This window comes from Leopardus geoffroyi, chromosome B4 (genome assembly GCF_018350155.1).
Source record: "Leopardus geoffroyi isolate Oge1 chromosome B4, O.geoffroyi_Oge1_pat1.0, whole genome shotgun sequence".
Lineage (NCBI taxonomy): Eukaryota > Metazoa > Chordata > Mammalia > Carnivora > Felidae > Leopardus > Leopardus geoffroyi.
This window is the reverse complement of record NC_059341.1, coordinates 9,474,924-9,489,061: the sequence shown is the minus strand read 5'-3', so window position 1 is coordinate 9,489,061 and position 14,138 is coordinate 9,474,924. Positions and strand designations below refer to the sequence as shown.

At 38.5% G+C, this 14,138-nt stretch overlaps 1 long non-coding RNA gene across 1 annotated transcript in view; it reads left to right on the top strand.

Moving 5' to 3' along the window:
• Nucleotides 1–13,144, top strand: part of LOC123591394 — a 51,415-nt gene extending 38,271 nt beyond the window's left edge. The window contains exon 5 of the long non-coding RNA XR_006709298.1: nt 5,966–13,144. This is a non-coding gene — a long non-coding RNA (uncharacterized LOC123591394). The remainder of the gene's footprint in view (nt 1–5,965) is intronic.
• Nucleotides 13,145–14,138: the final 994 nt, after the last annotated feature.

Genomic DNA, 14,138 nt, shown 5'->3' with positions numbered 1-14,138 from the left:
TCCATCCATGTGGTTGCAAATGGCAAGATTTCATTCTTTTTTTATGGCTGAGTGATATTCCATTGTATGTATATATCACATCTTATCTTTTTATCTATCCATGAACACTTGGACTGCTTCCGTAGTTTGGCTATTGTAAATAATGCTGCAATAAACGTTGGGGTGCATGTATCTCTTTGAATTAGTGTTTTTATATTTGGGGATAAATACTCAGTAGCACAATTCATGGATCATAGGGTAGTTTTATTTTTAACTTTTTGAGGAACCTCCATACTGTTTCCTAGTGGCTGCAGCAATTTGCATTCCCACCAACAGTGTAAGAGGGTTCCCCTTTCTCCATATCCTCACCAACACTTGTTTCTTGTGTTTTTGGTTTTAGACATTCTGACATGTATGAGGTGAAACCTCATCATGATTTCGATTTGCATTTCCCTGATGAGTGATGTTGAGCATCTTTTCATGTATCTGTTGGCCATCTGGGTGTCTTCTCTGGAGAAATGTCTATTCATGTCTTCTGCCCATTTTTTTTAATTGGATTGTTTTCTGGTTGTTAGTTGTATAAGTTTTCTATATATTTTGGATACCAACCCTTTATTGGACATACCATTTGCAATATCTTCTCCCATTCGGTAGGTTGCCTTTTAGTTTTGTTGACTGTTTCCTTTGCTGTGCAAAAGCTTTTTATTTTGATGTAGTCCTGATAATTTATTTATCTTTGCTTTTATTTCCCTTTCCTCAGGAGACGTGTCTAGAAAATATTGCTACATAAGCTTTTTGTATCTTTACCTTATTTTCACTCCTACTACCACCACTCTAATTAAGACCATTTTTAGTTCTGATTTGAGATACAATAAATTTCCAATTGGCTTTCTGAAGTCTAGAGTCTGCCCTCTGCAATACAACTAACAGTTCTGCCAGACACATCTTCTATATATACTATTTGTCCAAAAACAATTTAATGACTCCTAATGCCTAGTACAGAGGCTAACAGTAATACTATTCAAGCAGAATGATAAATTTTTCACATATTTTTAAGAATGGCTTCCTAGACATTAGCCTTACCCCCAGTAGAAAGCCCATTGATATGATCGAGATCCATCAGCCCTCAGAGTCCCATTTCTTTGATTTAAAAATAAAGGAGTTGAACCTGTTTATTTTGGCTTACTGTACAGTGCTTATTAAATGCCTCAAATTTCCTGCTATTCCCAGAACATGATCTATACCAGAAGGATCCTAGACATTTTTAGGATATGGACCCCTTATGAGATGTTTTTTTGAGAGAAAGAGAGAGAGAGAGAGAGAGAGAGCGAGCACATGTGGGGAAGGGGCGGTGGGCGGGGGGGTCGGGGGGAGAGAAAGAATCCCAGGCAGGCTCAGCATGGAGCTTGATATGGGGCTCAATCTCACAACTGTGAGGTCATGACCTGAGCTCAAATAAAGAGTTGGATGCTTAACTGACTGAGGCATCTAGGTGCCCCTTGACCCCTTATGAGAATTTGATAAAAGCTCAGGATTCTACCAACAGAGGATAACATATAGAATTCATGGCATGACTTTGTGGAGCCTTTGATGGCCTATGGAATTACCCTGTACTTTCCTCCCTAAACATCTTTTTTTTCACACCATTCCATGGATCTACACTTTCCAACATATCCCAGGAAGGTTTCTGAGATCTATTTCAAATGTGATAACCTCTACTGTCTTTTTAAATGTCACTATTTGGACATGAAGGACCTATTCTCTAAACCTGCATAGAATTTCATGTGCAATTTCCTCATAGTAAAAATGACATTCTTCTTCATATTTTAATTCTTTGTGTTCTCCTCTAATTCTCTTCACCATGTAGCAAGACCCTTGCAAGCAGGACGAGTGTCTCACTCCTGTTTGCTTCCTCTTGGACCCTTCACCCCATGGTCTCCACCCTGACCTAGACCACAAACATTGGAAATATTCAGTGCACATTTATAAAAGAGTTATATATAATATATATATAATATATATATATTATAAAAGTTATGAAGAGTTAAGACAGCAGTTTCTAAAGCTCTAATATAACTTTTCATTTACTTGTGTATTCTTTCGCTCTTTAATAAAATAAAGAAATTATGAATTATGAAAGACTCTAACAATAAATATCTGAAAATAAAAGGTGAAGTTGGGCCATTGAGCAGCTGTAGAATTTCATGGAGTATTTCTGAGAGAGAATACGTTTTGTCCAGATTCTGTGGTAAAGCAATATTACTCCCTATAATACTAAGGTCAACTTTAACAACCATGAGTTCTGTTTTATATTTGTACTTCAAAATGTTCAACTTTGAAGGACCTATTCTTTTTTAACTTGGAAAAAATAAAACTCATGCCCTTAGCTCCTCAAACTGATACTGCATACTTTACAGATGACAAAGTGTTCATACAGCACTTTGCAAAAGGACCATTTTCTTACCAAGGTAGTGGTCTGTGTTCTGATGAGTAAGTAAATAACCCTTTCTTACCGTGCAGTTTTTCCTCCAAGGGAAATAATCCTTACACATTCTCTCCTATTAGATTACACTCTTAATCCCATGATAGTCACATGAGAGTTAAGTTCTCTGATTAAATGACAATAACTTCCCTGATTTCCTGATCGACAGACCACCACTCCCATTGGGAACTGGATACACCCCGCCTTACAGAGACTCTATTTTGACCTTTTTAAATTAGCTTGCCCATAGGTCCAGGACCTTAGGAATCCAACATTCCATGTCCAGTAGGAGTCATAGCTAGAACACCCACTCCTACGTGCCACCTCTTGATTTTGGCTTAGGTCATGATCTGGAGAACTGCATCGGCCTCTGCGTTGAGAGTGTGGAACCTGCTTGGGATTCTCTCTCTCCCCTCTCTCTGCCCCTCCCCCACTCTAAGTAAATAAATGAACTTAAAGAAAAGATGAAAATTGTATTTGTTACATGACTCATGCATGCAATCTCAAATAGACTCACTGCATATATTCCTTAGAGATACGAATAGAAATTTTTAAAAATATATTTTTATACTAAATTGACGTGGAGGTACAATCTAGACACTCCTGTTCCATTGGGGATGGTGTGGGAACGTAGGCGAGCCATACTTGGAATAAAAAATAATCTAGGAGCACCTGTGTGGCTCAGTTGGTTAAGCATCCAACACTTGATTTCAGCTCAGGTCATGATCTCACAGTTCGTGGATTGAGCAGTATGTCAGGCTCTACACTGAGAGCATGAAGCCTGCTTGAGATTCTTTCTCTATCTCTTTGTCTCTCTTTCCCTCTTTCAAAATAAATAAATAAATGCATAAATAAATAATCTAAGATCATATTTTTTTTTATTTTGTTTAACGTTTTTTATTTATTTTTGAGACAGAGAGAGACAGAGCATGAATGGGGGAGGGTCAGAGAGAGGGAGACACAGAATCCGAAACAGGCCGCGGGCTCTGAGCTGTCAGCACAGAGCCCGACGCAGGGCTCGAACTCACAGACTGTGAGATCATGACCCGAGCCGAAGTCGGACGCTCAACCGACTGAGCCACCCAGGCGCCCCTAAGATCATATTTTTAATCCTGATGTTAAGGAAAAAGCCGTTGACAACAATTTGGCGGATCTATCAATGTAAGACAGGCCCAGGAAAGAATGCATGCACCTTAAAACAAAATGATTGTAACTGTTGTTTTGAAGGAGCTGGAGTCATGCTAGCAGGAGGGACAGACTTGTCTCAGGTGAGACCACACTGTGTGGTCTCTGAGAAAATATATCACTGGCCTTGCTGAGGAGCACTGTCTCCCTGGGAGGCTAATGAGTTAAACTCACCAGCCCTGCTTCAGTGGAACTTGAACTGGGTTTGGAACGCACAAAAGAGAACTCTGAACCCCATAAAACAGACGCCTGCACAGGGTGGAGGGAGAAAGGGTCCTGATGCAGAGGAGGAGGATTTATAAACACCCTTCTTTGGGCCTACATTCTGAAAGCTTAACTCTGTATGACCCTCTTCCAATATGCACGACAAGGGGATCAAGAAGCTAAATACAGCTTCTTTAGCTAGAAATCATAAATACTTACTGTTACAGGCTTATTGTGTTTCCCCAGTATTCATGTGTTGAAACCTTAACCGCAAAGGTGATGGTATTAGCAGGTGGGGCCTTAGGAGGTAATGAAGTCATGAGGGTGGAGCCCTCATGAAAGGGATTTTGGTGCCCCTATAAAAAAGACGCCATAGAGCTCTCTGCCTCATTGTCTATCTACCATGTAAGGATATAATGAAGGGCAACTATCTGCAATCCAGAAGAAGGTCTCCTGACCATGCAAGCATCCTGACTTCAGACTTCCAGGCTCAGACCAGTGAGAAATAAATTTGTGTTGTTTATCAGCCATTCAGTCTATGGTATTTTCCTTCAGCAGCCTGAACTAACATGACTATATATGTATATAAATTAATACACACATGCATTAATACTATATAAATTGTATATACTCTTTAGAGATATACTTGGGCGTTGACTAGAACACTCTATGTCCTTCCATTGAGTTTGTTTTGGGTCTAGTCTGAGCAAGACTAGAACAGTGGAATCTGGGTGCAGGATGGTGACCATTTCCTGTCTCCATCATCTTGCTCAGTCCAGACAGAAATGAAAAAGCACTGCTCCCATACCCATTGAATAAATAATTACTAAGCAGGGTCGCTGTAGGTGCCGACAGCAGTAAGAAGACTCAGTCCCCTTAGGTGAGGACAGCAAGAATCAAATTACCTGGCAGAAAAGGAAAGGGCTTCTCAGGCCCGAGTCACACTGGGAGCTTTTTGGAATGACGCAATGTGGTTCTCAGAGAGGAGGAAATATCCCTAATAAAACTGTCCACACAGCCTGTGACTGCTATTCATTTAACCTTCGTACAACTCCCCCCTTCATACAATAGACACTGGCATTCCTATAACACCTTTCTTTTGCAGAATTTAATCATTAGGGCTCACAAAAGAACGAACATTTCAGGCTTTCGAACAGAGTTCTGTGTGAGAGAAGTTCTTTCTGAGAGGAAAGTCTGAGCTTCAGTCAAGATGGCATGGGATCTTTTACCAGGACGGTCCTGACCTGGGGATCCCAGGGGACAAAGAAGGGGGCACGGTCAAGTCTGTATTCTCTTCTCCTGAAAGGATGAATCCCCTAAGGATGAGGGTCTGGAGTTGGCTTCATTGTAAGTGCTTGAGTTGTGGCATTTGTTAAGATCAGAGGTAACGTTCCCTCCTCACAAAAGGATCACGTTCTCCTACCTTCTCTACTGGCCACAGTGGGCATAGCCCTGCATTTGGGGAAGAAACCAGTTGGGAACCTTTACTCAGGCAGCCACATGCTAGTTTGCTCAATAGGATTGAAGTGATTTGGCCATTATGGCCCTAGTCAACTAGTGAGTAATTATGTGACCAAGAAAGACAGCCTTTTTCTCCCTGCTAGTATTCCAGGAACTAGTATGCTCCCTTTGGGCAAGTATCAAGACTAGATCTGGGGACGGCTGGGTGGCTCAGTCCATTAAGTGTCTGACTCTTGATTTTGGCTCAGGTCACGATCTCAGGGTTGGTGAGATCAAGCCTTGCCTTGGGCTCTGTGCTGACAGCACAGAGCCTGCTTGGGACTCTCTCTTTCTGTCTCTCCCCCACTCAAAAGACTACATCTGTCAGAGGTAGAAAGGGCAGTTGATCTGCCTTTTCAGATGTGTGAGGTGTTCAGAACCCCCAGTTTCCTGGGATTTCTGGAAGCATTCTCCTGGCCTGTGACATTTTCATTTAGCGTAAGGGTGACCTAGGTTTAAAGAGAGGTAATGCCTTAATGAACCATGATTAAGGAATGACAGGTATCAAACTTTCCATGAGGCCATCCCGTATGTAGCTCTCTGGTTGAAAAATAAATCAGAGATGTAAATATTCTTTTTTTCTTTTGCCATTTAAAATTCTTTATTTTCCAACAGGATTCACTAAAATTGGAACTCAGTTTTACTGAAAACTTGAAGGCTGGAAAAAAAAGACAAAGTGTTTTTCCAAAAGTGCCAAAATGTGTGTCTCAGTGCTCTATGGACAGAAGTGGGCACCCATCTTACAGGCTGGCAGGAGTTACTTTGGTAGACCTTAATGGTCTTAAAGGTCTACCAAAGACGAATAGCCACTTATTTTCCTTAGATTAACTCTGGATATTGGCAAAGTAATCTAAAGGGAAGTACTTCAAACTGAGATATTAATTGCTTTGTTTATTCATGTAAAAGTATGTTCCATGGTAGCGAAGGGACAGTGGTTATCACAATAGAAGAAAAATTAATGTGAGTAGCATTTCTAGTTTTCCACCTTTGTGCGAATGGACTCACTCCTTTCCTTCCTGCAGAAGCATACCCAGACACCACGACTATTTGACTGTCTAAGGGATTTAAGGAACACATTGTAAACCAGAAGAGGGGCCTATTGATACTATCACAGTACTTTTGAATTCATCACTTCTACATTTACTCAATCTCTGTGAAGACTGAAATGAACATAAGAGTCCACGAAATACAATACTCATATTATCGAATGCTCTGTGTCTCATCCAACTCTTCCTAGCCCAGAAGAACTGCTCTCTCTTTTGGGTGACTCTAAACCCTCATTTGGCACTTTGCATGTGAATGTTTTTATTTGCATGCATTCCCTTAGCAACAGATTGTAATTCAGTTCAATCTAATCCCATTCAGTTTAAAATATTTATTCTGTACCTATTACATGTCAGGGACTATGCGAAGTGCCAGCAATAAACACCTGAGACATGGTCCCTGGCTTCTCGTAAACACTTTAATATATAGATGAGGAGGCTGGCACATGATCCAGGTGTAGCGGGAAAAGTGCAACCATAGAAGTATGGCCAAAGTAACAGGTAGCAAGGCAGGATGTGACAGGGCTGAAGGCATAGGTGTCGGGAAACGGTCATTACAGGTGTGACATTTGTGATAGGCTCTGGGCTAAGTTGATATCCCTTAGGCAAGTGTAAGGGAAAGAGAATCCTATTTTAGGCAGAAAGAAAGCATGTGCAAAGGACTAGAACATGTCATATCTGACCCATTTGGGGAAATGAAAGTAGTGCAGCAGCAATAGAGCATAAAATTTAAAATAGTGGAGATCAGCAGGAGATGATACTCAGACTCAGATGATTAAAGGTTTTGCATATTATGCTAAAAAGCTTGGATTTTATCCTAAGGCCAAAGGACGTTATACGATGATTTGTACAGATTAGCAACAAAAATAACTATTATTTTTTGGGTAAAGTGTGGAGAACGTTTTGGAGGAAGTGTATGTTGTAGAATGTATGCTAAAACCTAACCTGCAATGGGGGCACCTGGCTGACTCAGTCGGGAGAGCATGTGACTCTTGATCTCAGGGTCATGAGTTCGAGCCCCACATTGGGGTTTAGAGATTACTTAAAACAAAAACCTAATTCCCAATGTGATATTTTTAGGATGTAGGACTTTTGGAATCGATTAGGTCATGAGGCGGGAGGCCTCATGAATAGGATCAATAACTTCATAAAAGAGACCCCAGAGAGTTCTCTCTCCCCTTCTGTCATGTGAGGACACAAGAAGATGTCAGGAAGTGGGTACTTATCAGACACAGAATCTGCTGGTACCTTGATCTTGGACTTCCCAGCCTCCAGAATTGTGAGAAATACATGTTTGTTATTTAAGATACTCAGTCTATGGTATTGTTGTTATAGCAAGCTGAATGGGTTAAGACCATGTATATGGGCAGTAGATACAATTAGAATTGACTAAGGAGGAAGCAGCTGGGCATAAAGAAGAACTATATAGTTGACATAATCAAAGAACTTGGTAAATGAGAGGGATGGCAATGGAGAGGCATCTGGAATCATCCCCAAGTTCCTGCAGAGGGTATCATGGAGAATGCTGGTGCCAGTACAAAGAAAGGAATGAGACAGGAGACAGAGAAGCCTTATGGAGAGGAAAACAAAAAGTTTGTGTTGGATCTTTTAAGTTAAAGTTTTTCCCATTTCTATTGGTGGGATGACCTGAGACAAACGCCCAGTGGGCAATCACAAGCATAGATGTGGAATGCCAGGTAGAAGCCTGGGTGTGCATCCCCTGAGCCCACCGCCTGGCCCTGCCACTGAGGCTATTCATTTCAGGTCTTTGATAATGATAGTAATGATGGTACTAATGAGGATGAAGCTTTAATCAGATGTGTACTTTATCAGCACATGAGATAGTTTAGGTAAGAATGAATTTTTTTCTTTCTGAGGATGGGCTTAAAACATTTTGGATGGCTCCATTCAATTATTCACTCTCTTTGTCTTGTCATTTCCTTTGATGTGTTCTTTGTGTGCAGTGAGAGACTGTAACTAGACTCTCCTGGGAAACACAGGGTCCATGAAGTGGGCTGATGCTACCCACAGGGTACTACAGCTCCAGCTGTTGCCATGAGAAAAACAGCTGTCTCCAGAGCATTAGGATGGTGTAGTCACTCAAGACTGAGGGAAAAGAAAATATTGCTTTAAACATCATCATCCACTCACATTAATCATCCTTTGCCTCAGGCACTCTAGCAGGTGTTGGGTTATTTATTTATTTATCTCTGTTCCAGCAGACCAGTGATCTATCCAGTTCAACATGTAAAACCTCCAATAACATAGTTATCTATATGTACTGAGAACAGAAGTATTAATATATTGTGAGAACCGTAAGAAAACTTACTGAAAGTACTCAATTATATTTTGGAGAGACCATTCTTACTGGTAAACAATCAACTGATTTCCCCATATTAGATACTTTCATCAGGTAGTAATATGGGATCTAGAATCGTTTTTCGGTAAAATGGCTATCAAAATAAAAGAAGGCTGTCTGTCTCATTGAAGGTAGCCAGGAAATTTCTTTTGTCTCATGACATTCTGGATGGGTACTCAAAGAGCTATTGTGACACCCAGCTTTACGGCTGGGAAACAAATAATGAAAGCATGGCTATTGGGAGATTGGCCATGGTCACAGTCTGACTTAGCTCTGACTGGCACCAGCCTAAACCAGGGGGGTGGTGAGGAGCTGGGAAAGCAGAATTCAGTACTACTAGCCAAAGGCAGAGTGAAAGATGGAAGTCAAACAAGGAAAACCAGAAACACAGGAGAGACAGGAAGAGCTATAGGAGGAAAAGGTGTCATCAAAAGGAACTTCCTTCACCTGATCATACCTTATTCCTGACTGCTTTTGTCAACTTTGCTAGGCTTATTTTTTGTTGTTGTTGAAATTTTTGTTTGTTTTTGCCCTACTTATTCCCTACATTCTTTTGGTCACTTTTCATTTTCTAGAAAATGATGGTTAAAATGTATTTTATCAAGTAAGTAAATTTTCTTTAGGTTTTTAAGTATTTATCGAATGAATCTCAAATTTGAAGTCTCTGTGTGAGATCAGTACTATGGGGATTCAAACAGGTAGTGTGCCTTGCCTCTACCTTGGATAGGATTTATAATCTAGTGTGGAAGATAGAATATGTATGTAAATAATTACATTGCCAAGTGGAATGAGAAGGACTAAATGTCTGAAGAGTACAATGGAAGCTCAGCAGCAGAAGGAATTACTCCTAGATGAGAAACGAGAAAAGGACATAGTGGCAACATTTTTAGCTGGGCAATGAAATATGGTTAGCATTGTAGTAGGCACAGGCATACAGGGAAATGCATGAGCAAAGACCCAGCAGTGGCAAAGCAAATAGCAGATTAAAACAGCAGATTAAATATACAAATTTATGACAAAATTGTCTGGATAGAATTTGGTAATCTTAAAACCTTTTTTTTTTGCACATGAATTTAATTTTACCATCCCCATTATTTTCTCAGAAAATACCAAGATCCTAAATTAAAACTCTATATATTTAGTTACTATATGAATTCCAACAAACATTCAAATATTTTTAAAGCTCTGTAGATAAAATATAGGCTCAAGTGGTATTTGATTGACTTTGGATAATTATAGTCATATATTTATTCTTTTGACTTATCAGTTGAGACTTTATTAGGCATGGTTCTCCAATTGTTTGTAGAGGAAACTATTATAATGGTAATGTGGCCTTTTTGCATTAGGAGCCTACAAAGTTAAAATCGCTTCATCTAAAAATAACTTTATATTATCCAAATTGTAGGTTATCATTTTTGTGAGTGAAACTGAGTGATAATGTACAAAGCATATATGTCCAAGTCTACCATTTCATAAATAAATGGACCCATTGAGTATCTCTTTTCAAGAAGTACCTGTTCAGTATTTCACCTATGTTTATGTTGGATTGCCCACCTTTTTCTTATTGTTTTATAAGACTTCCTTATATATTCTGTATATGAGTCTTTTAAAAAACATGTATTACAGATATAGCAAATTCTCATTATTTGCAATAAATTATGTTCTATAAAGTCACATAAGCACTGAATTGGTGAATGCTGAATCATTGCTCCTAGGGGACATACAAGAGAGTTCCTGTAAGACTCTAGTCACAACATTTTTGTCAACTGATCAATACATTACCTTGTTCTATGTATTTTCTGTTTAAAGACACCTCATCTGATATGTTGTTGATTCATTAGCATGAAACTCACAGCCAAAAGTACCGTAACTCATGCCTACAGAGTTTGCTAATACACTTTCCATGTAAAGCACAACACAGCCCTTCCCTCACTTAAAAACACTAAACAGCACTTCAGCACTAGGCGATGCAGGCCATTTGAAATGACAAAATAACAAAACAAGTTCGGCAATGCAAAAAATGTGGTACTACATATACTGCAAAAAGGACACTTGCTGAAATAAGAAGGCAGAGTATCTCTTTGTTTGACCTTAGCTGGGACCATGCATGCTGGGCAACTCAAATTTTCTGTTACTCTCTTCATGTCTATGAATGACCTTAACTGCACTGGCAGTATTCAATTTGAGGTTACAAATAAATTTTAGTGTAAAGCAAATTCACAAGTGTGAAATCCACGAATAACAAAGAATGACTGTACCTTACTCTGTAGTTTGCTATTTTAAAATTCTCTTATTGTCTTTTAAACAGAAGCTCTTAATTTCAATATAGTCCAGGTTAGTAAGATTTTCCTTCATGATTAATGCTTTATGTGTCATGTTTAAAAGATCTTGCCTACCTCAGGATCATGAAGAGATTCTCCCATAATTTCTTCTATAATTTTAATATTTTGCCTTTCCACATTTAAATGCATAGGTCCATCTGGAGCTGAGTTTTAATATACGGTAGGAGATAGGTCTTATAGTAATTTTTCCTTATGGATATCCAATTGATTTACACACTTATTGTAAAGATTATCCTTTCCCCACAACACTACAGTATCAACTTTGTTATAAATCATTTGACTACATATGTTTGTCTACTTGTGAACTCTCTGTTCTCCATCTATCTAGGTATCTGTCCTTGTGCCAGTAGAACACCATATTTTAATTACTGTAGATTAAAAATAAGTAATGGCAAAAATGTTTTTTTTAAAGTATTGGCAACTATTAGTATAAAACTTAACTTCTTCAAGACTATCTTAGCAATTCTGGACTCTTTGCATTTCCACATAAATTTTAGAATATGCTTAACAATATTCCCAATACAAAGAAGAAGAAGAAGAAGAAGAAGAAGAAGAAGAAGAAGAAGAAAGGGAGAAAGAAAGAAAGAAAGAAAGAAAGAAAGAAAGAAAGACAGAAGTAGAGAAATACTGTGGCGTTTGATTGAGATTGCACTGAACCTATAGCTTAATTGGGGAAGAATCTGAGATATTGAGTCTGCCAATCCAGGTACTCAAGGTACTTATTTATATTTTCTTTAACTGTACTCAGCCATGTCTAGAAATTTTAGTAAAGAATTCTTTCACATGTTTTGTATTCATTTGGTGCTTTCTGAAGCTATTATAAACGGAATTTTTTAAAGTTATTTTTTGTGTTTTGCTAATATATAAAAATATAACTTTTGCATATGGGCATTGCAGCCAATAACCTTTCTAATTTCACTTATTAATACTGATATTTTTGTAGATCTTTGTGTTTTTTACACAGACAAGTTTATGATGTACAAAAAAATGGTATTCTGTTATTTTCCCCATCCTTGTATTTTTTATTTCTCTGTCTTGTCTTACAGCTATTGCTAGGGCCTAAAATATGATAAATAAAACTTGTGATATGGGCTGTCTTTGTCTCTTTCCCAACCACAGGAAAATCTATACAATATTTCACAATTAATTATATGTTTGCTATGCAGTATTTCTAGATTTTTCTCCATCAGATTAAGGAACTCGGTGTCTATGACTGATTGGCTGAGAGGTTTTTGGCTTAAATAAATGTTGAATTTTATCAAAGACTTCTTCTTCATCTCTTGAAAGATATGATTTTTCTCCTTCTTTTCTCCTGCCAATGTGGTGAATTATACAACTAACTATGAATTCCTGAAATAAACTCAACTTGGTCAAGATGTATCATCCCCATTACATATCGCTAGAATCTGTTTTTAAATTTTAAGATTTTTGCATCTATGCTCCTGATAGGTAATAACTTATAATATTTCTTTCTTATAATATCATTTCTAATTTTTGGTATCAAGATTATTGTTTCAGATTGGATTCCCCAGAAAAATTTCAAGACAGAAATTTGCCTGCAAATGAACTCCTTTGGATGAGTGAGGAAAGGGGTAGTGGGTAAAAAGGAAGAATTTGTTGTGAAACAGTCACAACAGAGGCCTCAGACAACCCAGAGGAGTTCATGACCCAGGATGGTCTTCAGCATTCTTCTTCTGTAAAGCCTGTGGGCTGGGCATTTACACCATTCTCTTTGGTCACTAGAAATTCCTCTACGGATACTAAACTGAGAGCTATCAGCTGCTAACACTGAAATCAATGAGGGAATCAGTGACTGTCAAGAATTTAGTATGGCATCCACTACAGTTTTGTTGGCCTCATAAAATGAAATGATGTTACCTCTTTTTACAGCCTCTATGATATTCTTGTTCCCTTCCATGTTTGGAAGAATTCACTGGTTAATAGATGTGAATGTAGGAAGAATTTAAATTACAGATTTAATATCTTTAATATGGGTATAAGTCTACTCAGATTTTCTATTTTTTGTGCCAATTTTATGACTTGGTTTTTCTAGAAATGAGACATTTCATTTATATTTTTCTATTTATTTGGGTTAATAAAATACTTTAAGCTTCATTTTACCTTCCCCACTATTTGCTTGTTCATTTTACATTTTTCCCACAGTTCTCTTAGTAGTGAAATGGTGCTACCTGGCTGCCAATATCACGGAGATGGTCATGTGTTGAGAAATGACAAGAGGCCTTTTAGAAGTTGAGTCCTCAGGGGGCACCTGGGTGGCTCAGTCGGTTGGGTGTCCGACTTCAGCTCAGGTCATGACCTCATGGTTCATGGGTTTGTCGTACTCTGTGCTGACAGCCCAGGGCCTGGAGGCTGCTTCGGATTCTGTGTCTCCCTCTCTCTCTGTCCCTCTCCCGCTCATGCTCTCTCTCTTTCTCTCAAAAATAAACATTAAAAAAAAAAGATAGAAGCTGAGTCCTCAGTCCTACAAATATAAGGGGCTGACTTCTTCCCAAAACAGTGGCCTGGAGAGAGGATCCCGAGCATCAGATCTTGAGCCCTGGCCAACACTGATTTCAGCCTGAGCAGAGGACAAAGTTAACATTTGTTGGACTCCTGGCCCAAGAAAACCGTAAAATTATTTGTTTTGTTACAAGGTCCTGAGTTTGTACTAATCTGCACAGACAGAAAATACATTCAGTGACCACATTAGAAAGCTTAATGCATATTTTTCTCATATTTTACAATTACCCAGATAATGCAACTTTAACACTATTTAAACTTTTAATAAAGTTTGTCTATTTTGTTTTATTTTTAGTGCCATAAGACATTGTGATTTTCGTGGTTTATACTTCCAATGCTCATTTGGATTTTTTCACACGTAAGCCATTTTCTTTGCTCTTTATTCCGTCTTATGTTTCATGCTATTCACCTAAAATATGTAACTTCTGACTAGTATATATACTGCAGAGTTTTCTTTTAGTGACTTCATCTTGTGAAAAAGTCACTTTTTGCTTGCCTGAAAATCTCTTTTCTTTATCATTCTC